The sequence below is a fragment of the Pleurodeles waltl genome, chromosome 6, assembly GCF_031143425.1.
Source record: "Pleurodeles waltl isolate 20211129_DDA chromosome 6, aPleWal1.hap1.20221129, whole genome shotgun sequence".
Lineage (NCBI taxonomy): Eukaryota > Metazoa > Chordata > Amphibia > Caudata > Salamandridae > Pleurodeles > Pleurodeles waltl.
The window spans coordinates 1,418,434,720-1,418,461,398 of record NC_090445.1 but is presented as its reverse complement, the minus strand read 5'-3'; the positions used below and the strand labels follow the sequence as shown (position 1 = coordinate 1,418,461,398).

At 44.4% G+C, this 26,679-nt stretch overlaps 1 protein-coding gene across 2 annotated transcripts in view; it reads right to left on the bottom strand.

Annotated features, from left to right (window-relative positions):
- The window catches only part of TMEM51 (transmembrane protein 51), a 204,520-nt gene extending 178,101 nt beyond the window's left edge, over window positions 1-26,419 (bottom strand). The window contains exon 1 of one of the 2 annotated variants that reach the window (XM_069240772.1): window positions 26,106-26,419. The gene's annotated coding sequence lies outside the window, so the exon portion shown is untranslated. The other variant, XM_069240773.1, reaches the window with a different exon arrangement.
- Window positions 26,420-26,679: the final 260 nt, after the last annotated feature.

The following is a 26,679-nucleotide window of genomic DNA, read 5'->3' as shown; positions in this document are numbered from 1 at the left end:
CTGTTGACTGCCTAATAAAGAACGACTTGGGAATTTAAGAGAAAAAATATTTTAAACTTAATCAATTCTCATTATTGACTCCGAAATAAAGAAATTGTGATGTTTATTTACTGATTTGAGAAACTGTAGGTTACACCTATACCTGTCCCCAAGATCCCCTCTTGGGCCAGAGGTGTAGAATATTTTATATATTTAGGATTCTCCACTCTCTCAGAGATTAGACAAGAGTGAGCCATTTTTCTATAATTAATGCCCTTATAACTTTTCCCTATTGCATGAACAATGTGCATGACATTTCAAACCCCATCATAATGTAAACTAATAAATTTGACATTATCATCCAGAAAACTGGGCAAAAGTTATTACAAAACAAAGTGTTTTTCTTATGGACCAAGAAAATAAAACCCAAACTACAGCCTTGTTATTGTAGACCAATAGGCATGCAATTATGCAGGATAAAAGTATGCAAAAAAAAATGCCTTGGCTGCAGACCCCCCTCAGAAAACGGATGCCTATAAGAAAGAAGGCGAAAGTAGCCACGCACTGCCTGGCCCAGATATGCAGAGTTGGGATATTGCTTGCATAAACCACAGACATTTTTTTGAACAGCATAAATAAAGGTCGTCTGAACCGGGGAGATGTCCTTCTGTGTCAACTGTTGTATGACCTGCTTCGCTTCTGTTCATAACCTAAACGACCGGTTGTCTCCATTTCAGATTTCCTAAACTCCAATACCCTTTCTTCCACCAAGGGACAGCAGATAAACCTTAGTAAAACATTAGCTACAAGTAAAAATTATTTAAATCGTAGGGGGTTAGAAAAAGCACACGACTGGCCAAGCTACATTTCTTTTTCCCCAAGCAAAGGAACAGCGGTGACCGCCAGGATGCCCAACAATGATGACTTTAAAAAGCTACTTTGTTTACAAATGCTTGTGATTGATAGATTGAGAAGACAGTTGGGAAGTGGTACTACTAAAAACAATACATCAGGGTCTAACACAGTTCCCAGAACGTTCCTTTCCCTGGCCCATAAAATGCTTTTAGTCGAGTTGAAATAAACCTTTATTTTCTTTTTTAACGCTTTCTAACTATTCATAAAACTAATGTATAACAAAATAACGTTTTGAAGCAATTTTAGTTACATCAGATTGAGGGATTCGGCTTAGAAATGTATTATCAGACGTACTTGACCGCGTATTTACCAGGCACCAACGGGGCACTGTATTATGTTCACTAACAACAAACGTCCATGGAGCACCGAATGATATGGGGGCAACAGCTCAGAAGATTCCAAAGTCCATAACCTTAACTGTATCTTTCTGTACTAAACGGCTTTCATGCAAAATCAACTTGGTGTTGCCGAGCAACAGCCACGCTTGTGTACAACATGGCTAGAAAAATATTGGCAATGAAACTATAAAGGAGTCAGGAGAGGGGTACTCTGCCTCTTTTTGACCTCCGAGTACCACCAGGGACATGGCTAGTTAAAAGTCCACCCTCTCTGCACAAATTTGGGTGTTGGGAATCCGGGGAAATTATGTTTACAGCGATTGCCAGTATAGGACAGGTTGCAAGGATGTAGGTGGTATTTTGGGGGGTAGACAGTCACATGTGGTTGGACTCACTCGTGGGGGGGTTATGGGAGCACAGGCAAAGGAAGACCGTGCGGAAGTTCTTCGAACATGTCAAAGAGTTTTCATTAAAGGATGTTTGGGAGGGGAACTGAAAGAGATATTGGGGAACTAACTGCTTTTATAGAACATGGGTGTTCCAGCTTGTGAATTTGGAATAGCAAATGTAATTCGTGTAATGCCCATGACTCATGGCAAAGATGGAGTAAAGATGTACAAGACGTCAATGCAAGCTGTATTAACTAGGTTCGTTGGCGTAAACTCAATAAAAAGAAGTCGAAAAAAGCACGCACCGCCCCCCAACTCCTCTGTGCCCTAAATTCAGCACCACACGGTTGTCCATTTTTAAGACCTTTCATATTGGACATTTTAAAGGAGGTTCTCGAGGGTTGGCAAAAGGAAAGGAAGAAAAGTAATTTACTGCATTTCGTTCTACAATGTAGAAGTAATCAAAACAGCATAGATAGAAGAGAGCAAATACAATGCTGTGCTATTTAAACTAATTGAACACAAAATGAATTGCTAAAGCCAAAACAAACTTTAAAACACACGTCCAACTCGGGGATAATTAGAGGATGCTCCAGTACTACAAAAGGCACGGTTGACACCATTAGTCCAGAGACTGAGTTTAATACAGTACCGCAAATGGTGTGGCTATCACTGTTGATCCAGGTAGGCAAAATGTACAACACAAACAACTTATCCTTTATCCAATGAACACTGCAGGTAGGTGTGCCCCTCACGTGCCAGGGCACATCCACAGTCACAAGAAACTCCAGCACCCTCCACTGGCTACTCATCATGCCCTAGGGTTGGATTCCTTTACTGGAGAAAAACCACGCTGAATTACTCCGAAGGCTGCTTCGCGAAGAACGACTTATGCTTTACTTTATCAAATATGCCATAGTCCAAAATTACACGTTGGCGCTCATGCGAACACCTTGATGTTACATGACAGCTAGATAACTGAAGACAATGAACCTACTGAGATATCACAAAGCTACAAGATCGTGCTCATGCAAATGCCTTGATGTCACATAACTGAACACAATGAACCGGTTGGATATATTGCAAAGCTGAAAGATGGCACTCACGCAAACTGCTTGACGTCACACTACAGCTCACAAAACTGTACATAATAGGCCTATTGGAGATATTGTAAAGCTACAACATAGTGCTCATGAAAACACATTAAAGTCACACAACAACTCGAGTAACTGAAGGCGTGGTGCCGCCTGGGTGGTTATCTTTTTCAATGGAGCGTTGGGCACAAACTTCTTTCGGTTGTTAATGTTCAAGACTGACCTGCAACAGTGTTTACCAGAAAGGCTGAGCTCTTATTTTTTTTTTTTTTTTTTTTTTTACTGTTGTCCTTCAAACCTGCATGAGTTTCACTGAACAGCTCAGTTTGATCCTTCCAAAGAGCAAGAAAAACTATATGAAAATGTCAACAATAAAGCTTGATCCTCGTCAAGCTTCCCAGCACACACAAGGAACGCCACAGACCTTCACAGCTAATTTTAAAATAATAGACAATGCTGCTCTCCTGTTATTTGTTATCAAGACTCAGTAAAAGTGTGAGGCACGTTGTGTTGAAGAAAGGGGGCTTCACAAAAACAGCTTGCGCTGATGAAATGAAGCACCGGAGAGAAGAAGGTAGGAGAAATCTTTTAACCGTCTCAGCCACCAGCTGTCTAAAGAGTAACTGCCAAAGCGAAGGGTGGCCATACACTGGACACACTCCACAGCCCCGACGGGTGATAGGTGGCTAGCTGATATGCAAGAACGGGGCGTTGCTGAAGAGGGACATCTGCGAGGTATACGCACGGATGAAAATGCCAAGCAGGATCTAGAAATGTCATAGGATATGTTGACTAGCCTGTCGGAGGGGCACTCACTGGTACCCGCTCCTCACCTGGTCTCAAGATGTCAGAACAGATGACGCCCCGCATAATTGACCCGAGAGCTTGGTCAGCGTTTGACAATGGATGAGCCCCTATATGTTGCTGAAATTTGAGGGAGTTGATTGTGGGTGGTGAGGAGTACTAAGGCTGAGTCCCCCCCACCCCTTCTTCCTCCCCAGGCCGAGTATACTCTGCCCTCCCCAAGGTCCGGTCCCAGATGAACTGCTGTGTCTTTTAATGTAAGATTCCCATGTATATGTTGCAATTTTTCCTACTGCGATGCTTATAATATGCAGTTGATTCCTTGGGCATCCCATGGACTAATGCACTCAACACATGGTCTCCCTGTGTGGCGCCATAGAGCACATGCTATTTTTAAATGATTTATCTTTGAATCAACATTAATGAAAAGATGTTAAAAAAAATAAAAACAACTGCCAATCTTCAGAACTCTACCATCATTATGTTCTAAGATCAAGTGCCACTCTTAGCGAAGTGACAGGCAATGACTCCAGCGAAGTAGTACCACTGCCAGGGCCGGCTTTAGGACAGTGCTATCGCACCGGGTACTGACCTGAATTGCGGGGCGCTGACCTCAGGGGGCGCTGTGTTTAGCAATAATTTAGAAACCTGCAATTTAAAACAGCGTGTGCCTCCAGCCTTCAGGAAACAATTAAAGTATCAAGATACCTCTTGTGATTAACGTTCCTGCTAGGAAGAGAAATTGAGTTTTGTCTAGACGAAGCTTTGACTCGAGATAAGTAGCGTAGAGGGCTAAAGTGCCTGCTGCAAAGAACAGAACTATATTTTATGTGGATAACGGAGTGGATTTGTAAAGCCAGCCTTTGCCAGCGCTTTAAAACAAATGAATGTATGTGAAAAGGGGGGCTATGGAGAGATGAGGGGCATATTTACTGGGAGGTAGTGAGGGAATCCGAGGAGACAGTCATGGACTAGGGTGGCACCAAAATAGATTGCTGCACAGGGCCAGAGATAAAGCCGGCCCTGACCACAGCAACCTTAGTAGAAGGTTCTTTGGCTCTTACAACAGTTTAAGCACCTGTCTTTCTTTCTCGTGGTGAAAAAGTGGCTATAAGCACTTTGTGCTTTGGAAACAAACGTTACAATAAATAAAACCCTAATAGCGTGCAAATATATGAACTCATGTGGTGTCCTTAAAAAAGTTTGAATGCCATGATAGGTTTTCATTTGTACACTCTTACGTATGAATCTAAAGGAATTAGTACAAAAGTATGAACAAAAGCCCCAGGCAGACAGTGTCACCTGTCCCATCCTTCACACTTTTTGTTTTAGTTTAACCCCGAAGATCCATGACATCTTTTAGTTTAATGAGCAGGTATTACAAATAGAGATACTAAAACATTATTGGTGTCCTCTGGGAGAGTAGTTCCCAACCTCTAATCCAAGGACCCTGCAGGTCAGCCAGGCCTACTCATAACTTCCACGACGGCTTTCACGAATTAAATGTTTAAATAAATAAATTAAAATTGATAAACGTACATAGAAATAAAGAAGCAAAATTGAAAATCGGAAACCTTTTTCTACATATAATTGTGAATTAAACTAAATGTTTCCATATTTTACATGCTTTGTGTGTACTGTTTTTTGTATTTCTGTGTATTCTTTTAAAGTTCGAATTGGAGAATTTGCAAATAATTACTCAGGTGGGGGGGGGCGGGGTGAGGAAATCACAGATCCTGAGGGTCCACGGAAGTCAAAAGGTTAAGACCCACTGCTCTAGGTGGTCATACTTCCTGGTTATTGCAGCCGAATGGAGTACTGGTTTTAGGGGCCCTGGAGAAACTAACCCTAATAGAGATTGGATTACTTGTTTACATTTTCCACTCAGTAGTTTCAAAGGGGTAAACACCAAACCCCTTTACCAAAGTTCTGGCTGGTGGCAGCACGGATGTTGTTCTGATGTTTAAGAGGTGATGCCTATGTAAATTACATCCGCTGACCCCAGGTAATCAGGGCCCCCTTTGCGTTATGTTTTTGTAATGTATGGGAATATTTGTCAACACCATTGGAATTCTATTTGTATCATTGACTATAAGCTTGGGGGCAAGTGATCGAGAGCACTTTCGGAAGTTAGAGATGAGAATTCACAAAATTGAACAAGTGCAACACAGAAATACATAAGTAACTTAACAGATAGGTTATGTTGGGGTGACGAAAGCTCCCCTGCATGGAGCTAGACAGTAAGCACTCCAGCCTTTAATTCACCATAGCAAGCTGTAGCTTTCAGCACACACAATGACAATGTATATGTGCTAGAGGTACTTTTATGACACAGACTAAAACCCAAAGGATGGATCTGTGGTATAGAGAGGTATATGGTGTGTGCCCTATTTACAAAGCACGATTTCCTTCAGCAGTGGCAGTGGTATTGTTTATAGTGGCAAGGTAGGTCTTTTCATAAACCTATGCCAAGAAGCTGCACCTGTTTTCCTCTCGTCTTTTTTTAAAGAAGACAGGTGTGTGTGTATGTGTGTGTGTGTGTGTATGCATGTATGTGTGGAGGGTGAGTACATGAAGCATGAGCCCGGAAGAGTGCGTGTCAATCTAGGCACTGACAAAAACATGCGTTACAAACAACTCAACACAAAAAAGATACTGTACACCACAAGGGAGCCTTCATGGGGGAAACAAGGCCAACCAACATCACTACAAAGGGAGGGGCAGCGGACCTCCAGCAAAGCAGGTCACCTTCCCAGGAATTCGAAGCCCCATAATAACTACCACACGGAACCCCAGAAACTAAGGAACATTGTACATGCTTGCCCCACAGCAGCCAAAGCTGCCTCCTGCAGTAATCACTGAAGAGGGGTACTATTGCACACCTTTTGATTTACTACTTTCCATTTATGTACAGCATTATGCCATGGGTGACTTAAGTACTTATTCCTTTCAAAAGTTAAAGCACTGGCTGGGAATTTCGTTATTGACTTGTGTTAGTTTCAGATTTGAGTCTCCCAAAACCACCACCCAGAGTAGTTTGAACTAGTAAATTTTAGTACCCTCAGCTTCAAGTGCTAACCGGGTGTAGGCTAAACGGGTGTACTTTGTGCTCAGTTGTAAGTCCCCTAGCAAGGTTCAGTCCTAAGACACAAATGTTAAAAAGCTGCGATTGACAAAATTTTAGCCCAGAAACCCCTGACTGGTCTAGGACTCCTGAAAATGCTCCCACAAGCCATGTACCCATGGCCTGCAAACAAAAGCCTTTTTTCTTGAAAAACGAACGCATCTGGTTTCAAATGGTCATACAAGCTGCTCCTATTGAAACATTACGAAACCGTCAATTAGGTTTCACTAATATGCCTTCTTCAACATTAGCCCTGTAATCTGGCACCTTCTACTGTGTCCAAAGAGTGCTTAATTGATAATTTTACCTTTATTCCTCTTTTTTTCTGAATTTCAACTTATGATGTCATCATCTAGAACTAAGTTTATTAAACTCTCACCACCATCGATCCAAGAGCAGCAAACCAGGAAAATATTTGCAACATCAACCAATACCGATCCCTTCCTAATAACCAACAATCAATTCTCCTTCTGATACACCAGATAGTAGGACCCATGCCTGATGCTTAAAGATCAATATCGTTCACAGCCAGCAGAAGTACACACTGCCCTCAATCCATTAGCTGTGGTCGTTTTAATGAAGGTAGGCAAGGCGGGAATGGTGCAGCAAATGTGAAGTTGACGGAGACTTGTTCCCTTAGAAGATACTGAGAATTTGACTTCTCCCAAAAACAGCTGAAAATAGTAGAAGAGAGCTGAAAGAGGTCCCAGCGTTGCTGACCTGATGAAGGGAGTACCACCAGGTCAACAAGGAAGACAGGTGATTTATGAAACAGTACAAGGGTGCACTGCGGTCTTCTTTTCAGGCACTGCTTTCTTTTGAGGCACTGGTTATAAAAATAAATTAACTAGACAATCTTAGCAGTGCACCCAAAGAATTTGCATATGAGAACATTTACCGTTTAAGAGGTGGAGAGAACTGTTTAAAACTAAATGTGCCCAGCATACTCCGGCACTGGAGATCCAGTATTGCCCCCACACCGATAGAATGGATGACGGCCATGTATCAAACGGCCACCCATGAACAAGTGATTTATAACCTACAGGACCAGGCAGAATATTTGCGGAGGTCTGGCGTCCATTCCTGACAAGACCATGAAGCAGCTGGTGGATGACCAACGGCCAATGACCAATGGTTAGGGAAGATTAACTATCAATTACCCTCTGAGAACTTTAGAACCTTGGAACGTATCTAATCTCCCATTGCCCCCTCTTTCTCCTTCTAGCTATTCTCTCCTACCCTTCTTTATCCTTTCTTTTTTCTCTCTTTATTAACCCCTAGACCCCTCATTTTGACATACGCTCGGGACTTTGGACTAACCAATATGACACCGCACATCGCTCCCTAACACAAATAATGACTGAGACACCAACTCATATAAGAAGTAGCCACTCTTTATTTGACTTCACCATAACTAACATATACACTACCTACTCCTAGGTAGTAGCTTACAACAGATGGAGAACTACAGAACGATTTATCCCTTGATCCGGCCAGGCTAGCTTCAGGATACAAGGATTCCCTACCTATCCCTCAGTTTCCGCCTTTCACAATCCTCCCAGACCTCTCTTCTTCCTTTTCTTCTTTTTCCTCCCCCATCCCTCACTTCACATGACAACCTCATCTCTCTCTTACCCCAAGATCAACCCCTCCACACTACCCTACCCTCGTTCCTTTCTCCCTTATTCCCCCCCACCTGTTTTCTCCTTCTCTCCTTCTTTAAAAAAGAAGGGTACAAATCTCAACTATGCAATTAGGAATTCATGTTTGCCTGACTGTACGTGTACATATGTCCATAATGGAAATAATTGTGGCAAAAAACAAAACAATGTTTTGAAAACTAAACAGGTTATTTATATATTGTATGTACCGCCTCATATTCGTAATAAAACCTTTAAAACTTAAAAAAAACAAAAACTAAATGTGCCCAGTTATCCAGGATGGCAAGGAATAAACAAGTTAGTTTGTGTAGGAACATAGATCAGATGATAGCAACATCTCAACACTTGAAAGGACAACACTGTGGAATGGAATGATTGCCGTACTACATTATTACAATTCTGTGCCATGGAGATGGATTCTGCAGACCTTGATGGGGCTTAGTAGGCCACAATAATGTATTCACACACAAAATTGCCCTTTTCTGAGAACTCAAGTCATCACAGTTTAGTGCTGTGAAGATTAGCCAGTGCAAATGGGCACAGAAGGGATCTGCTCAGTGTGGTGTTTTATGATCACATCTGCAAAGATTGGATAGCTGGTCATTCATAGCACATTAACATTATATGGCTATCTTCAACTCTGCAGTGGAGAAGAAACCAAGATTTCTTTGTGAATTGGTGTGAAAAAACAGTCAATTGCTCTTCTAATGGGTTCTGCAGGCATGTCCCATCTGCTTTTATGGGTGCTACTCAACAGGAGACAATTTGCAAAGCCCTCCAAACCCCGATGACCCCCAATCTCAACATCGCAAAATGTAGCAGTCAACATTTAAAAGGGTCCCTACTTCACAAGGATAGCAGCCCTGCAATAATCAGAGTCAGATTCACATTATCCCATTTTGCCACTCACCCTTTCCCAAAGCTCGGTTAAGTAAACTCACAAAGTATGAACTTTCACAAATCAAAAAATAAAACTCACAATTAGAACACAGTGTATCTATTCAAATTTTGTTAGGGATTATCGTCATCATCATCATTAGTAGTAGCTTTCGATTCTTGATTTTAAGAAACATAATAGAATTGAGGACCTCAGTACCCAAGCACTTACAACACTAAACCATAAACCACCCAACATACAGTGCACCATGGTTTAACAACGTATTCAAACATATACATTTAATGTATTTATTGATTTCATCTTAGAATTTTGGAAAGTATCAACTTTTCTCATGAAGGATACTGCAAAACCTATTGCTCCTGAGTAGTTTCCACATAGAATTCTCAGGTTGATTAACAATACTTCGAGGGGTGTGGTCCCTATGCAGTAGACCCAGAAGGTTAACCACCTCTGATCCTGGTGACAACTTCCATCTTATGCACAGGCCTGTCTAAAAATGTCAAGCATCTACCTGTACGATTGCTTACACACACTTATACGCTCTCCACAACACTTCATAGTTGAGTCCATCAGCACATGACGTGCCATGTTTGCAGCAGGCCTCTGAACCTCAAGCGTTTCACCCAACATCTCCCATACAGGACATACTACGAACAACATCTTTACGTCCAACATACTTTGAAAGAGTAAGCATGACCCCAACGAGGCTTATCTAAGGTATGAAATACTAAGTAAATGCAAGTAATACAACAACTGCTACCAAACACGGAGTAAAGCATGCAGTTTTGGGTGAATCATTACTGCACTCCATTTACAATCAGCTGAAAGCTGGTGGGGAAAAACATCAAAATCCAATTGGCACTCCAGTCTTAACTGGTGCAGTGATAAAATACCATTCACACACGTTTTAGAAAGATGTGGACCTCTAAGTGAGGCCAAAAGGACGTAAGGCTAGAAGTCTAGAAACATCTGACCTTATAAGAGAGTACAGTCAGACATTTTGGCAATACTGTAATCAAGAATCTTAACTCAAATGTAATGAAAAAAGGCAGAACTTGACTAATCATAGAAGGTTTATGAATGCACAAATTGAGTGATGTTGAGTGCAAGACTGGTGGTTTCTGCACATATGTGCAGTCAGGCAGTGAAAGAGTTACATCAAGTAGAAACAGTCGGACACCACCAAAAGCTTGCATGATCCTCTTCCACTGCACTTTTGTTGTTCAATTGATTGCCAATCGCAATGAAAGCATCAGATTGTTGAATTTTCCCTAGTGTGGCAAGGCTCTGAATGGAAACACAGCAAAAGTAAACATATAAATAATTTAATAGCAAACTTCAACCAGAATTTGCTCATCCAGATATTCTTAGTTACATCAGCCATAAACATTATGATATACAATACATTTCAAGTCCTCTCCTTGACCATTATATTTGAAGTGGGTTTCTCACAGACTATTCACAAAAGCTGAGGTTTTGAATTTCAACACTGGGTGTGGTTTTTAGGTTACTATGCAATGGGGGTTTGTGACATTATGGCAAACATATTGTATTCTATACATACTGTAATGGTCCGGCTCCTCCTGCTTGTGGCTTACTTGGTTCAGGAGCCATCAGCCATTGTCTTGTACATTGTCAATCATGTCTAGCATCTTTACACAGCAGCATTTTAGCCATGTTCTAATACAAGAGCCTTTAACGTTCAGCAAGATTTCTAGATAGAGTAGAGCACCTTGAGGGTAATGTATCTAAACATAAAACCTAACTAGAACACAATAATTAACCTGAATAATGAAGAAGAAATGGAGGGGGAGCATGGCTAACCGTGCATGAAACAGGCTAGTATAAGGACCCACGCCTGAAACCAGATCTGAAGAGCAAGTGCTAGCAGCTGGAGGACCCCCAGGGGGTGGCTGTACTGAGACTCGAGACCCCAGGGACTGGTCCTTCCCTGCAAGTCCCTTGATGGGGAAACAGCACGAAAGTGCCAGAGCGGTGCCCTGACACCCATAAGACCACATGTTTGGCTTGCCGGCTACAGCGCTGGAACCGTTAGCGGGGGGTCCACAAGGGTGGGACCCTCGAAGGAGATGCCGAGCTGTGGGCCTGAGTGGGGTGATAGCTAAATGGAGGAGGTGAGGGCTGCTTTCCTCCCTGACCCTGCGTGCAAACAGCTAGCAGGTGTCTGCATATTCACCAGGGCACAGCAGAGAGGCACCTCACTTGGGTTTGCAAACTGCAGACACTTGTGGAGATTCATTGCAGATCCTACCGCACACAACACCGGATGACTGGGTTCCCAATACCCATGTGAGTGCACCCTTACCGCCACAATTAACCTAGAGATATAGGACTGAGGGGATTCCGAATGCCCACTAAACGGCACCTGTTTCCCACCAAGCAAAAGTGTCCCATGAAAGTGGACATGGGCCACACACAGACCATATGGGACACCCTACCAGGGGCCTTATTAACATGCATGTTATGGTTCCTATCACAGAGGATGGTGTCAGAAGGACCAATGACACTCACTGGCAAGGACAAAGAACGCTGCACCAGGTGACAAGATGGACCAGATCCTATCTGCCGTCAATTCTTCCAAGAAAGTTTTAGAACAAAAAGATAGAATCAGTTTCCCTGGATGTTGGTCTCCGGCGTGACAAACACTGGCAGAGTGAAGCGCAGTGAAGGCTGTGTCAAAGAGATGGGCCCAATTGTGTCCAGCTTGCAGATACAGATGTCCGAGATGGCCAACAATGTAGAGACCGTGAGTTGCAGAACACGGAGACGTAGAGGGATGAAGCCACTAGAACAACATTCGAGTGGTAGGTTTGTCTGAGTGAGTGGAAGGACATGGTTGCCAACCCTGAGGGCTGCCTGTCCAAAGATGTGGGCTCAAAGGGACCTATCACCATTCTTCGTTCTGGAAAGGGCACACTGGGTACCACCATGCCCAGGGCACTGCCCTTACCAGTGGTGGCAAAACTGCTCCACTATCGCACACAGCGACTCAGAGAGATGGCACAGGGAGAGACTAGATATGCCTTCCTCACATGGAACACGCATGACCTAGGGTCAGCTAATAAAAGGTTCAAGATACTGGCGATGCTGAAGGACAGAGGTGTGGATGTAGCCTTCCTGCAGAGGCGCATCAGGCAGATAGGAAAATACCCAAACTGAAAAGCCACTAAAGAGGCCAAATCCAAACCCCAGGCTACACATTCTTTGCCTGGGGGGCCCTGATATGGGTTTCACTGAAGATACCATTTGAACTGTGAGGGGGAGGTCAATATTGATAAGGATAGCATGTATATGATTGTGCGGGGGAGACTTCATGGCTTGCAAATGACAATGGGGAGCATCTACACCGGAAACATGGGACAGACCCAGTTTTTAGTGTCCCTAAACTGGTGCTGTCCCTGGATGTGCACAGTCCGATAATCATCTGAAAGGATTATAACTGTGTGCTAGACATAGACCTGGACAGATCTACCAGACTGTTGGTGGACTCGCCTAGTGTGCGATGGCCAGGGACTTCTGCGATTAGCTGCAACACTGGGGTTTAGGTGACCATTGGCAATAGAGGAAAACTGGGGAGAAAGAGCACTCCTGCTATTCAGCAGTGCATGACTTACAAGATCGCTTGACTGACTGGCATGCTCCCGAGGACTAGACGAGAGAATCATACATAGAGCATACTTGGACCGCATAATCTCAGACCATAACCCCTAATCATGCCCGCAACCTGGTGTAGACAAGTGCGCCTGTCCCGACATGGAAGCTAAGGGTGTCGCACCTGCAGCCCATGGTCCAAAACCTGCTTGCAAATTTAATTAGCTACTACCTCTATCATAAGTGGCACCCGGTAACCCACACTAATATAGATAGGATACCTTTAAGGCAGTGACATGGGGATCAGCATCAGACAGGCAGAGGGTGTTCAATTATATCACTAGAAGGGCACCTGTCTAAGTTAGAGTATGGAATCAGACTTAGATAGAACATACATTTCAGACCCAAGGATCCACCACTGACTACTGGAGGAGAAGAAAAATCATACTGCCAATCTGGAAAAGCTATCTGCATTAGATAGATGGTAGTACTTCAGTCCCTCACAATTTGAAGGAGGCTGACCCTGCAGATTACTCTCCTAGCTGTTCCAGTCACCGGACCAGCAGTGTCCCATTACAAATATCGCGGGTCCGATGGGTATGCTCGTCTACACCCAGTGAGAAAGCCACAGGGCAATTTCCCTATATGCTGCCTGTATTTTACTCTACGTTTCTGACCCTGCACACATCCTCAACAGGATAATGCATATCCTCAACATGTACCGCCAGCACTCGGCTTATATCATTACTTGGGACAAATCCCTTATCTATCTCCTACATGGTCATGTGCAGCGCCTGCCCAGAGACAGTGCAGTGATGATGGTGGAGGAGGGCTTCTGATACTTGGGGATCTGTAGCACTACTGACCCTAAACACTTTCATACCCATAATCTTAAGCCCCCACTCAGACGCCACTGGAGAGATGTCCATCACTGGAGGGCTTTGCCCTTATCGCTGCTTGGGAAAATGGCCTTACTCAAAATGATGGCTTTACCCAGATTCCTCTATGCCATACAAAACACACCGTACCCAGCCTCAACCACCTACTTCCAGCAATAGATTCTGAACTCCAGACACTACTCTGAGATGGTGGTGCAGCATGAATAGCCCTTAAGAAGTTGACAAGGAGCTGGTATGATGATGGTATTGTGCTCCCAGACATACAAAACGATTACTGGGCAGCACAGCTCATCGCCGTCAACCACTGGGCTCAGCTACCACATATGGACAAACTTGTCTTGAGGCCGGGGGCTATATATAGGAGAGCCATGCATTGCTGCATTTCCTGGTCTGACAGTGGTCACCCGTTCACTCTGGCACAGAGCACACATGGCTTGGGATGGCGGGAAAGAATTACACAGAGCCCTCTGGGACACCACTCAACTGGGCACACTGAGAACGCAACAAGGATTTGACAGATGGGACCTCATTGGCCTCTCCAGGGTTGGAGATCTGTGGACACCGGATGGGGTAACCCGGTTCAGCGACCTCCAACTCTGGTACCAACTGGCGCCCACTGAGGTCTTTTGTTACTTGCAAATACAACATGCATTACAAAAAGTATTGCCCTCAGAGTGAGGAACTCCCTGCATCCTCGCAACTTGGGGACAGGTGTAATGCCATCTGTATTTCACGTGTTGCTCCATCTTGACCTCGGACTTCATTTTGTGCTTAGCTTAGCTTCAAACACCGTCATATTGGTGGTGCAGGTATTTTTCCGCAAACAACTTACGCAACATGTTTTTTGCTCCTCTCGCTCTCTCACCAAGGCAGGAACATAACTTGGAGGAGTGAGGGAGAGATAAGGATGTACCAGAGAATGTTTATGGTACAGCAGGGAACAGTTCAGTCTTGTGAACGCACCTCCGGATATGGCCAATCTCTAAACATGCTTTTTTTTTTTTTTTTCTTTTTTTTTTTTTAAACACTGACCTGGTACAGCCAGCATTTGAACAACTTACTGTATGTGAGGTGGAGTTCCTAGAATTCTCCTTTCTAGCTTTTTTAAAGTATATAAGAGGGAAGCTTGATGACCGGGGTTAGAGGAAACTCATTTCCAGGAGGGGACGCCTTGCTCGGATTCAGTTATGGGTAGTTCTCTCTTTTTGAGAACGTTTGGGTTCAAGACATGAAGCTGGCAAAGAGGTGATGTCTAAGTCACGTCCCAGGGTGATGGATTTTTTATTTTATTTATATCTTTGCATTGTGCATGATATATATTTCACTACATATAGATATATTATCCATTGTTGATGTAGTGTATTGTCTTTGTTTCTATGATCATTATTATTCTACTGCTGTGATTATTTTCGGAAGTGCACTTGTGCTGCTGCCTTTGACAAACATTCACTTTATTTTATCCTCCTGTACAAACATTTTGGGAAGTGCCTTAATAAATCTATTACTCAGACTAAGAGTGCTGAATTTTTGGCATTCCTTTAATTTTATCTTCTCTCAGTCTGAAGCAGGCAAAACAACAGGCTACTAGAGGAATGTATGCCCAGAAAAACGCTTTCCATTACTTAATCGTAAACTGACAAATAATGCCCCCGACACACTCACTCACCTGAAGGAACAATGAGATCTGGACCTTGAGGGCCTGGAAGCTGATGAAAGACTTGCAGCCTTAGCATCCCCCCCACCCACCTCCCTGGGAGGTGGCTCTTCGGTACTGATTTTGTCTCATCCAGTTCAGACTTCTACATAGAAGCTACTATGCCTGTATGACCTTGTGCAAAATGGGCAAAACCACCTCCCCTCTCTGTTGGCAAAAATGTGGTCAGGGCAGAACATTTTTCGATGTGATTTAGAGTTGCCCGGTCATCCAGCCTACCTGGGAAGCAGTAGTCACTTGCATGACAGGGGTGTGTGGCAGCAACATGGAGGCCATCACAAAGAGGTGTCTCTTAAATGTTTGGGATATGTACGACCTTACTAGGTTAGACTAGATGTGGATGACACTGAGGTTAATAATAGTCAAGCGTAACACTACGAAGGTGGAAGGCTGAACTGGCCCCCAAGCAGCAGGATAGGGACAATGATATGGACTGGTCCATGCTGGCCGAAGAGCAGGCTATCAAAGATAGGGCTGTCCCCATAAGTGGACCAAAATTTGGGGGACCTGGAACGAGTATAGAGGGGGACTTTTGTAATAAAAAGATAAAGAGAGAAAAGAGAAAGCCACAGGGTGTTCACCCCAAATGATCAGGAGCTTTGTCAAGAGGTAGGACAGGACCAGATGGAGGCAACAGATATCTTCTTGACACAAGCACACGTCCTGCAACTGACCTCGACTGATAGCAAGGCCCTAGGAGGCCCAATGATCAGACCTGAAATGTGGGCAGACAAAGAAACACGCAAAGGGGAAAACCCCGGGCACGGACAGCCTACCTGCTGTGCACTACCAGACCTATGAGGCCCTCCTGACCCCCCAAAAAACAACAGAGGTGGATGCAGCAGCGCTGGACTATGGCTCCCTCCCAGAATCCTCCAGAGAGGTGTTAATGGTACCAGTGCCTGAAACATCCAGAGATCTGTATGAAGTAGTGGCCTACAGACCGCTTTCCATACTGAATCTGCTTTATAGAATTCTGAGAAAGGTGCTGGCCAATCGCTTATTGTCACACCTACAACATCTAGTACACTCTGACCAAACTGGTTTTATCTCCCAAACAAAATCTCACTCAGTATGAGGAGACTCACAGGTTCTGGAAGGACAGAGCACTCTCACTACCCAAGAGCAATAGTCCTGACAATTGATATACATAAGGCCTTCGATACCCTGCATTAGGGGTACCTCAAGAGGTCATGTGAAAAACGCTGCTCAGAACCTTCTAGGACAGAGTGTTAGCACACCTGTATTCTGAAGCAAGAGCAAGGGGGCAAGTCTGAGGCCTTCCCAATTTAACTGCGCACCCCATGTGGTGTCCCATGTGCCAGTCGCTAATTGACTAGGAGGTGGCGCCGTTTGCCAGCATACTCTGAGCTATGGGCCCCAAGGAGCAGTATTCTGGTCAGAGATGGTGAACATGTGGGCTCCCTATACACAGATGACATGATGCTCTTCCTTTAGAAATCGGGACACTGGGGTGCTGAGGAGCATGGCACAACTGAAGGAGCTAGAGACAGTCTCTAATCTACGCAGCAACTGGGAAAAGACCTGTGTGACCTGTGCAGTCCCATTGAGGCATGACCAACAAGAAACCCCAGCACTCGTGCAACTCGGGGGGGGGGGGCATAAGGGTGAAGCCCAGACTCCTTAAATATCTTGGGGCCAAGGTTTCCCTCATAGATGTAGGCCTATTAGAAGGTAACCAAAGTGTGGCCCCCTGTGTGGACTGCACAGCAGTGTGACATTGTAGCGCCTATTGAAGTTACCCAATTTGGCCAGCATCACCCTTTCAAGATGACTGTATTGCCTAGAGTGTTATATCACATTGCTAACCTCCCAATATGGATCCCGCAGACCTAGTTTAAATCCCTCAAAGCGTTGATATGGGATCTGATTTGGGATGGAGGGAGACACCAGATAGTGCTCCATACCCTACAACTGTTGACCTAGTGCACAGGACTAGGAATCCCCAACTATTACCTATATTACTTGGCAGCACTGCTAAAGTGGCTAAGTAGGTGGCCGGTAGGTCAGAAAATCCAAGAACTAGTCGAGCTTGGGGCGCTCCTTAGAGAGGGAGCACTGGTGGCACTATTGATAGGGGTCAGACTGGGCCTAGAAGCCTAAACTCTTGACTGTTGGTCTGCACTTTTAGAAATGAGCACCGCACAGGAGTAGGTGAATAAGACTGCATGCACCAGTGTTGCCCCTCATCGGGCTGTCTACACCGTGAGGTGGCTATTTCACAAGACAATGAATGAGAGATTGGCTGGAATTGGGTGTGGACACCCAGGGACACCTCTTCAATGAGGGCACCCTTAGAAGCCTTTTAAGCCTGGTGATGGATAGTGTTTCTGACATACGGAGTGATTACGCAAAACCCTGCACAGTCGGAGGGGGAGGCATGTCCCTAGAAATAGACGAATAATACACTGCAGACCCTGCTCATCATTGGTACGGACATTGACTGATCACCTGGCTTTACCAGACAATGATTCTAGAGACTTCGGATGAAAATTCAAATAAAGGCTCTCGCCTAATTATTAGTGTACAATTATAACTCCATCGTTATTCTCTTTCTCATGTTCATTTCAGAGCAATATATTGTCCCCTTTTAATCTCCGTCATCCAACATCGACACAGGCCCAGTCCAGGAATTCAATTATTTATTGTGATTTCATCAGTATTTTCCAACAGCAACAGTTCAATTCCGTCAGCCAACACATGTTTCATCTCTGCTATGAGTCCCCACGACTTCCTCAGGGCTGCAAACAGCATATAGTAACCATAATAGATCACACATTTCTAATATAGTCTTCTTACAATCCCCCACCATTCATGGGGAAACCAAACACAATAATCCTAAATCATATGGTACATGCATTAATTTTCCTCTAAAACCACCCATTGAGTAAACTAGAGACCTCGGATGGCCTACTAGGTGTTCGAACCAGGCGGGAGAGAGTGCTGGGCAGTTATCTGAGAGACGCAGTGGACACAAACACCAGAGCACTCGTACAAAGTATCACGAAACACAAGATTTAAGTAGAATTAGTTTAATTTTTAACACGCCACACCTCACACTGCATAGACTGAATATGATTTTGCAGACCCTATCACACAACTGCCCTGCCTGACGCTTATTTTGCGCATATGGTATGGCATTGCCCAGTGGTAACCTACTTCAGGCAAGGCTGGTGGAGGACCTGCAAAAGACCCAAGATAGACACAACATGTATATGGCTGAAATCTACCTGCTATGTCTTTCTGCCAGCGGCGTGAGAGATGGGCCGGAAATAGGTTTGTACACCTTGCTCTCTGTATTACTTGCAGAGATATAGCACAACATTGGAACTCCCCAATGGGCTCACCACATAACCATTGGAAGGTGGAGAGGATGAGTTGGGCAGCGGCTGAGGGAGCAATCTTTAAGATGGAGGAGGCCAAGGGTCTTTGCATGATTCCCCTGGCAGGCCAATGGCTGGAAGTAGCGACCACATTCCTCGCACAAGACCAAAAGGATGCCCCCACCTACCCAACTCCAGAAGCATAATGTGGTAGAGCTGCTGTCATAGCGTAGAGCCCCAGACCTAGACACTTGAGTGAAACCTTGCATGGTGCTCCCAGCACCCCCGGCTACACCAACAGCACAAAGCAACTAGAGGGCAACACGGACTGCAGCTCCCAACAACTGCCTAGTTGCAGACTGGATCTGTTTAATGTTTATTATAAGTTCTACAGTTACACACCCTCACTGTCCCACTGGCATTAATATACATCAAACTGTCATGACTCTCATGCTATATGTTGTTGTGGCTGTGCAGGGCGAGCCACATCATTAGCTCATGCAACTTTATACCGAAACAACCCTATGCATGAAGTGATTTACTTGTTTGTATGCATTAATGAAAACACAATAAAAATATTGCTAAAAATGAAGTATAAAAGGATGACAAAGCTAAAGTCACAAACACATCACACAGCAGTACTTTTCATAACACAACCGTTCTTACTAAACCAATATATTACGCAGAATGTATAACGTGCTGCCACTGGTTAAATCTAATTAGTTCTAATTGCCAGATTTTGTGCCAGATCATGCCTTACTTCTGAGTTTTTAACCAAGTTTGAGCAAGCCAATGGGAGTTACCTCTATGGCCACGAAATGGCCCGAAGGCAATGTGAACGCTGTTTAGAAATTCACATGCAGTAATTATAAGCCACATTTTTTCAACTTCAGAATCAGACCACTATTCTAATGAAACTGGGGTGGTTAAGGTGTGTGTTCATCTATTTCATTTGAGGTTTTCTATTATTTTTCAGCAAGTGTAGAAACATGTTCTATGCCATGAACATTAACTCAGACACCCTCCTACATACATGCCAACATTCTAAATGCTATAAGAGCTCCAAGTTTTTCTGCATCTGATGTGAGCAGTTGGTTAATATTTCTATCGGGCATTCCGATAATTCAAGTTGTGGATTTACAATTGGAAAGAGCAAATGTCTCAGACCGCAGTTTATTTACTCATTTCAGGCCCTGGAAACCAGATGATATCTATGGATCACTGGGGTTCAAGAATGCAGTTGATTTCGCCTACAGGGGATGAAATTTAAGTCAACTGTTTTATATCAATATTTCGGTGCAGGCCTGCCCTTATTGCAACCTCATAATGGTGCCATAAGATGAGCAAGCAATCCCAGAAACATTCCCAGAATACTCAAGCACCAATTAATTCAAAGGGCAAAATGCCTCTCAAATAAGAACTGCAACAAAGAGGACTATGGATAATGACAATTAGAAACAAAATGATCACCAAGGACTGATTTCAGGTTGTGAGTCACCCATGGTGAGGTATTTACCAGTCAATACATACCATTACTCTGAGTGAGGTATTTACTATGTACGGTAAATATCTCCTGTTCAGAGGTACCAACATGGAAATAATACATTGTTTGCAGAGAGGAATTTTATTCCACAGGTTTTGCCGTATGCTGGGTCTTCTCCCGCTATAAATTTCAGAAGGTTTGACCAGTGCAATCCATGCACAAACATCTGTTGTCACAGGGATCAAAAGTTAGCACTCAGCTTGCAATGAAGGATTGAATAGTTCAGGTGTTGCTATTTCTCTTCTTCATACTTTCTACTGAGGTACGACAAAGCAGTACCAACTTAAAGACACATTTACCAAATTAAAAAATACCCCAAAACTTTACGAAGCCATTCAGACACTGCACTTCATACCATGGTTGACAGCCAACATGAATATCAATGCAACATAGATGACATTATCGTGTCTAGTAGCAGATGTAGAATGGAGGATGAATCAATGCCCCTGTTTGACCTCCATGGACTACAGAAACTAATAATGTGCACCTAGGCCATGTCCCTCAAAAAGCAGCTGTGAACATCTATGGGCAAAGGGATACGATCCAGGAATATGCAAGGGCAATGCTGAATGGGCTCACACAAGTGAGTATCAATGGGAATAGCACGTTCTTGACCACCTTCTCGAAGACATCAACAGGTTGTCATGCCTCTCAACAGCTCCAAATTCATTAATCCAGAAAGATGTGCAATACTTATGTCACAAAAGGACTAACTTCGTTCCTCTTGGACAGCTGGAAATGGCATCTCAAAACAGTGATTAGAGAAACTAATGGCTGCAGAAAAACTGCATCCAGGAGGACCACTGTTGAAGTTCTTTACAATGAAAACTCCTACTTATCTCCTGATTCTTTACTGTGACCCGAAATACAAGACCATGCAGACTTTTCCTTCAAATTATTTGAAGTCATTAGGCTAATAGATGACCCTGAACTCCTACAGTGCCACACAGCCCAAAAAGAGGGGAATGGTCTCAACAAGAAATGGGTAGCACTCAGCAGCAAAGAACATTCCTCCAAAAAGATTTTAAAAAGTGTCCACTGATGTTAAATTTTACACAGATCATATAGAAAGTCACCCTCAAGAAGGTACAGAACCATCTGAAAGGCCACATCAAGGAGAAAATATTCAATCATGCCACACCATTCAGTACATTCCATAAGGCTTAACTGTAGCAGGCAGAGACCTAAAGATAACACTTGCAAAGTGCCTGAGCTAGGCTTCTGGATGGAACATCCACTTCTGCACTCTGAGAAAAGCTCTTGGGCCCAGATTAGATGAGCAGTTGGACTCAAAGAATAGTACCAGACTATTACAAGTTGTGCACCTGTAAATGGGGAATACCTATCTACATTTCTGCACCGAAACATGCACGTCTCCCCCATCAGTAGGCCCATTTTCACCTCACCCTTTGCCTGCTTACAGCAGGTGACACGCCCAAGAGAAAATGCACAGGAAAAGCAGTTTTCTCAGTGTTTGTGTTATAATATTGCCAGTAACTACCATTATTGGTCTAGTCCAATCAGGGATTTTAGCACATCTGTAAAGAAGGGCTAAAAGTACTCGGGCCACAAGCATGCTCCTTCAATTCCCAAAGATAAAGAGATTTAGATTCTGATGATGTCACAGAACTGGGGCAATAAGCATTGCTTACAGAAGGCAACACAGCTCCTAATCAGAATGACTGGGAATGTCCAAGCTGCAAAACGACATCAATTCTCCAGCTGATCCAACGTCTAGCACCAGAAATTCTCAGGAAGGATAAAAAGGCACAACCTAATCCATCTGCCTGGTAATTCGCCACAGGGAAAGCCTCATATAAGAAAAGGGGAAGTGAAGGAATCTCACCCCATATGCTATGTCAGGTTTGTATAAATACTGAATCCATCACCATTCCGTGAAGAGAGAGGGCCAGGCGTGACCTGCATTCTGGTGAAAATCCATCTTCTCTTCAATGAAACACAGTTTTACAGTTCTTCTGAGGATGCTGTTATCCCAGGCCCTGAGGCCCAGCTCTCCAAATGCTGCTGCATTGTTCTTGCTCCTGTCTTCTTGTATTTTCCCCCCATTTTTGAGGGCCTTCTCCGTGGCTTTTCCTTCATTCGAACTGCCTTCTCCTTGCTTTTTCCCCCATATTTTTTGGGTGCCCTCTACTTGCTTTTCCCTAGTTTTCACTGCTTTCACCCCCCATTTTTGTGTGCCTTCTCCTTGCTTTTCCCTTGTTCTCACAGCTTTCTTCTTGCTTTATCCCCCATTCTTGTGAGCTTTCTCCTTGCATTGCCCTCATTTTCACTGCTTCTGACACAGTCTCCCACAACACCCTCATCAACAGACTCCACAACTTAGGAACACAAGAAGACGCCCTCAAGTGGATCGCCTCCGTCCTCACAGGACGCACTCAAAGCATTCACCTGACCCTTCACTTCAGCACGCAAAGACATCATCTGCGGCGTACCCCAAGGATCAGCTCTCAGCCCCACCCTGTTCAACGCCTACATGACCCCTCCCCCTCGCAAACCTCGTCAGATCCTATGGCATCAACATCATCTTCTACACCAATAATCTGCAACTTATCCTCTCCCTGACCGATGACCCGGCCAACACCAAAACAAACTTTTCCAACGTCATGACTGACAATCACCTCAAGCTGAACTATGACAAAACTGAAGTACTCATCTTTGGGAGCAACACCTCTGCCTGGGACGACAGCTGGTGGCCAACCCAACTCTGACCAAGTCCTACCCCTACAGACCACAACCTAGAGATCGTTCGTACTCGAAAGTCAACTGGCCATGAAACGTCAGGTCAACACAGCCCCCTCCTCCTGCTTCCACAAAACTTGCATGTCATGCAGAATCTTCAAATGGATCCTCACCGAAACCGTCTCTCAAGCCCTTGTCACCAGCCGCCTCCACTAAGGCAATGCCCTCTGTGCCGGCATCTCTACTCAGCTACTTGGAAGACTGCAGGCCGTTCACAACCCGGCAGCCCGACTTGTCCCTGACCTACCCAGATGCACTCATATCACCCCTCACCTGAGTAACCTTTAATGGCTCACCGTCCAGAAGAAATAACAATTCAAGATCCTCACTCTTGTCCTCCACGACCTCGGATGCTCTTACATTAACCAATGTTTCACTAACCCTCCGGAGACCTCTGCTTTGTCTCTCTCACCCTGGCACACACATCACGCATACGTCATAGCCGCTGGTGCAGCCTCACCTTGACATACATTTCTGCAAGAGCCTGGAATGACCTGCCACCCCACTTCTGGGCACTCCGCTCACTGACGAACTTCAGGGAGAAGCTTAAGACCTAGAACTTCGACTAGGCCCAGCACCCAGATACCCCGCTGAGTGATAGTACGTGCTATACAAATGTGTACTGATTGATTGATACAGAGCCTGAATCATTGATTGTGCTGACAACTAGGAATAGCAGCCTCTGACTGACGCATTCCCTGACACAAAAACACCGAAAATAGCCCCCTCTGATAGGTGATTTTACAGTATCTCTGCTTATCTAGACAAGAACGCAAAGCCCTGAGAGTTCTGGACAAACCAGGAATTAACAGAGATGAGAGAGGACAAAAGTGGTGGTGAACCCAAGAAACGATGTTGTATACTACTGTGCCGTTAGTGAACTGTAAATTGCTGAAACGTTTAAAAAAAGTTAATACAACTGTTTCTCCCTGATGGTAAACCAAACTTTCCTCCTATTGAATATGGGAGAAGGATGACCTATGTTGTGAGAGACGAAAAGCCAAACAATATCTTGTTCTGAGAGGCAACAACCAGGAACTTTTTCATAGCTTCAGGAGCTGCCACGTTGATGCCGCTGGAACACCTCCAAGCCTTCTCTAGAGAATGGTTAGCAGGGCCAGTCATGCAGGCGAGAGTGCCTAATTTGAACCGGTGGTTACCATGGGGGCCAACAGCACTTATTTATGGAGGCGGTGGGGCCCCTGGCCCTCTTTTTTGGGACTGGCATTTATTATTCCTCATCTAACATTTCGTAAGAGCACAACAGGGAAAACTCACAACAGAGAAAGAATGAGAATGGGAAAGAGAAAGACTGAAAAACAGTCAAAGGGAGAAAGCGGGAACCTGCAAGAGGAGCTAATGGGGCAGGAGTATCTGGACATCAGTTAAAGAGGCGCAAGGATGTTTCCAGGCGATGCTGCCTTGGTGGCCTGTTCGTAGGTGCGGGCCGTGGGATGCTGAAAGCTTCGGGTACCAGCACTTATTCTTCAACAAATTAAGCACTGCAGGCAAGCATAAACGAAGAGCTATCAGTGGTATCACTATATTTGGATCAAAAAGAGATGATCAAAGACAGCATCCTTATTAAGAACTGGTGATCCCAGCAGTTCTGAAATAAAGTAGCTGAGCACTACTGTCACAAAGTAAATAAAACTATATCGAGAATAGAATGAAAGCGAATGCTCAATCTCTCGTACTGTATATGTTGCAATGTACACAGAGAGTAGCCATTGATCGGAAAACCATACTTTGTGGCAAAAGGTTAGCGATGTTTGCCAACTACAGTGTGACTGCCTTCGTTCTACTTTTTTTCACAAGGATGTACCTGTTGATTTATATTCTCGGAAATTCACTGGACAACAAACACTCCCTGCCGCTTATGTGGACCGACATGCCTTGTTTGATGCTGCGAAAATACAGTTTTTTAATCATTTTTTCAGCCTCTATCCTCCACAATACATGCCGTCCCTGGACTTCAAATTTGCACGGCGTAGGCTCGGCATTCGTATAACTCTTCATATAATTTGGGAAGATACAGCATTGGTAGCAGCTTATGCTTATCGAAATACTACAAATCAATCAGACCCTACAAGTACGACGGCGTGCAGCAAACACAGGCTTTCGCGTGTTACATCTGCAACGGGCACTTTAGGTGTTTTTTGTGGCCAGTTTACAAACCAGTATAAATAGTCGCGAAAAGTGTTAAAACGACACTCGTTCTTGCGCATCAAACCAATAGGCTTTAGGTTCCTCCAGCTACAAGGCAATGTTAGACTTACGACAAATTGAAAGGTGAGCATAGTTTACGCTAAGAGCGTATGTGTCAATTCTTCTGACCGCAAATGCCATATGAAGTAATTCGTTTGGCGTAAACAAATTGAAAAACTCAAATTATTTCGGTTATTAAACTGTCAATTGTTTTCAGTTAAATTCACTCATACACCTTAAGGCATTTCCAGTAAAGTTCAAGTTTTAACTGGTAACGTCAGTGCACTCTCACTAGAACTTCGACAGTTTAAGGACCCCAAAAACCACAAGAGCAAGACGGAGGTGGCCAGGGATACACATAGCTCACGGTCCGTATACTTCGCCCATTCTCTATGGAGCACTCACAAACCAACAGGAAAAAAATGAAACCGGCAGTCAATTAAGTTCACAAACAAGCCCAAATGCTCAACTTCCTCTTAAAACACGGAAACTTACATTTTTTTTTTACTTCTTGCGACGGGCTTTCCCTAGACTGTCTGAGTTACAGGGAGCCTTCCTTGCGAGGCTCCCCGATGAAAGAGCGATACCTTCCCTGAGCCCCAGGGTGGGCGGGCAGCAAGCAGCCTCGGCTCGGACAGGGCGAGCGTGTGCACTAGGTGAGGCTCTGGGCCAGGCCCACGCCTACTCGATTACTTCACGTCCTCGGTCCAACTTCCCGCCGCGAGTACGTACTCCCTGTCTCTGTGACTGCCTACAGTCTGGCCCCGGTCGCAGCATCAGCGGCGGCCTCCACTCACACCGGCAGGTAACTCTAGTGCCTCACCTGAGCCAGCCCGGAAGCTCTGGTCCAGCCCGAGTGTGGTATCAGGAAACTGAGGCCCGCCCAGCCTTGGGTTTTACAGCCCGACCATCGGTTTCGGAAGAGAAGCCGGTGGTGTGTGCACACGGAAGGGCGTTCCTCGTATCATCATATCAACAGCACACCTGGCACGCACTGCCGTGAAGGCAAATAAAAACGCATCACGTTTCACCTTGAGACTCTGGCATTGTTTTTTCGGATATCCTTGGAAAGAAATTATTTTCTCTTACTGCGGCACGTTTTTAATGCACTTATCGAATAAGGCCCTGTTCTAGTAGGTGGGCCAGGCCCACCCAAACATGACCTTCGGCCTTCCCAGTCACAGCAGAGGAGGCCACAGAGAAAGCACCGATTAAGTTCTGGCTCCGATATCAATGGACAAACGTAGTGATTTATTTTCACTTTATTCACATAAATCAGGGGACATCAATGAACCTCTACAATACATTTTCAAGTGCATTGTTTTAATAATAGCTGTTTTAATTATGCACTGAGAGAAAAATATGACTTTAAATGATTTTCCCCACTTTTTACTGGG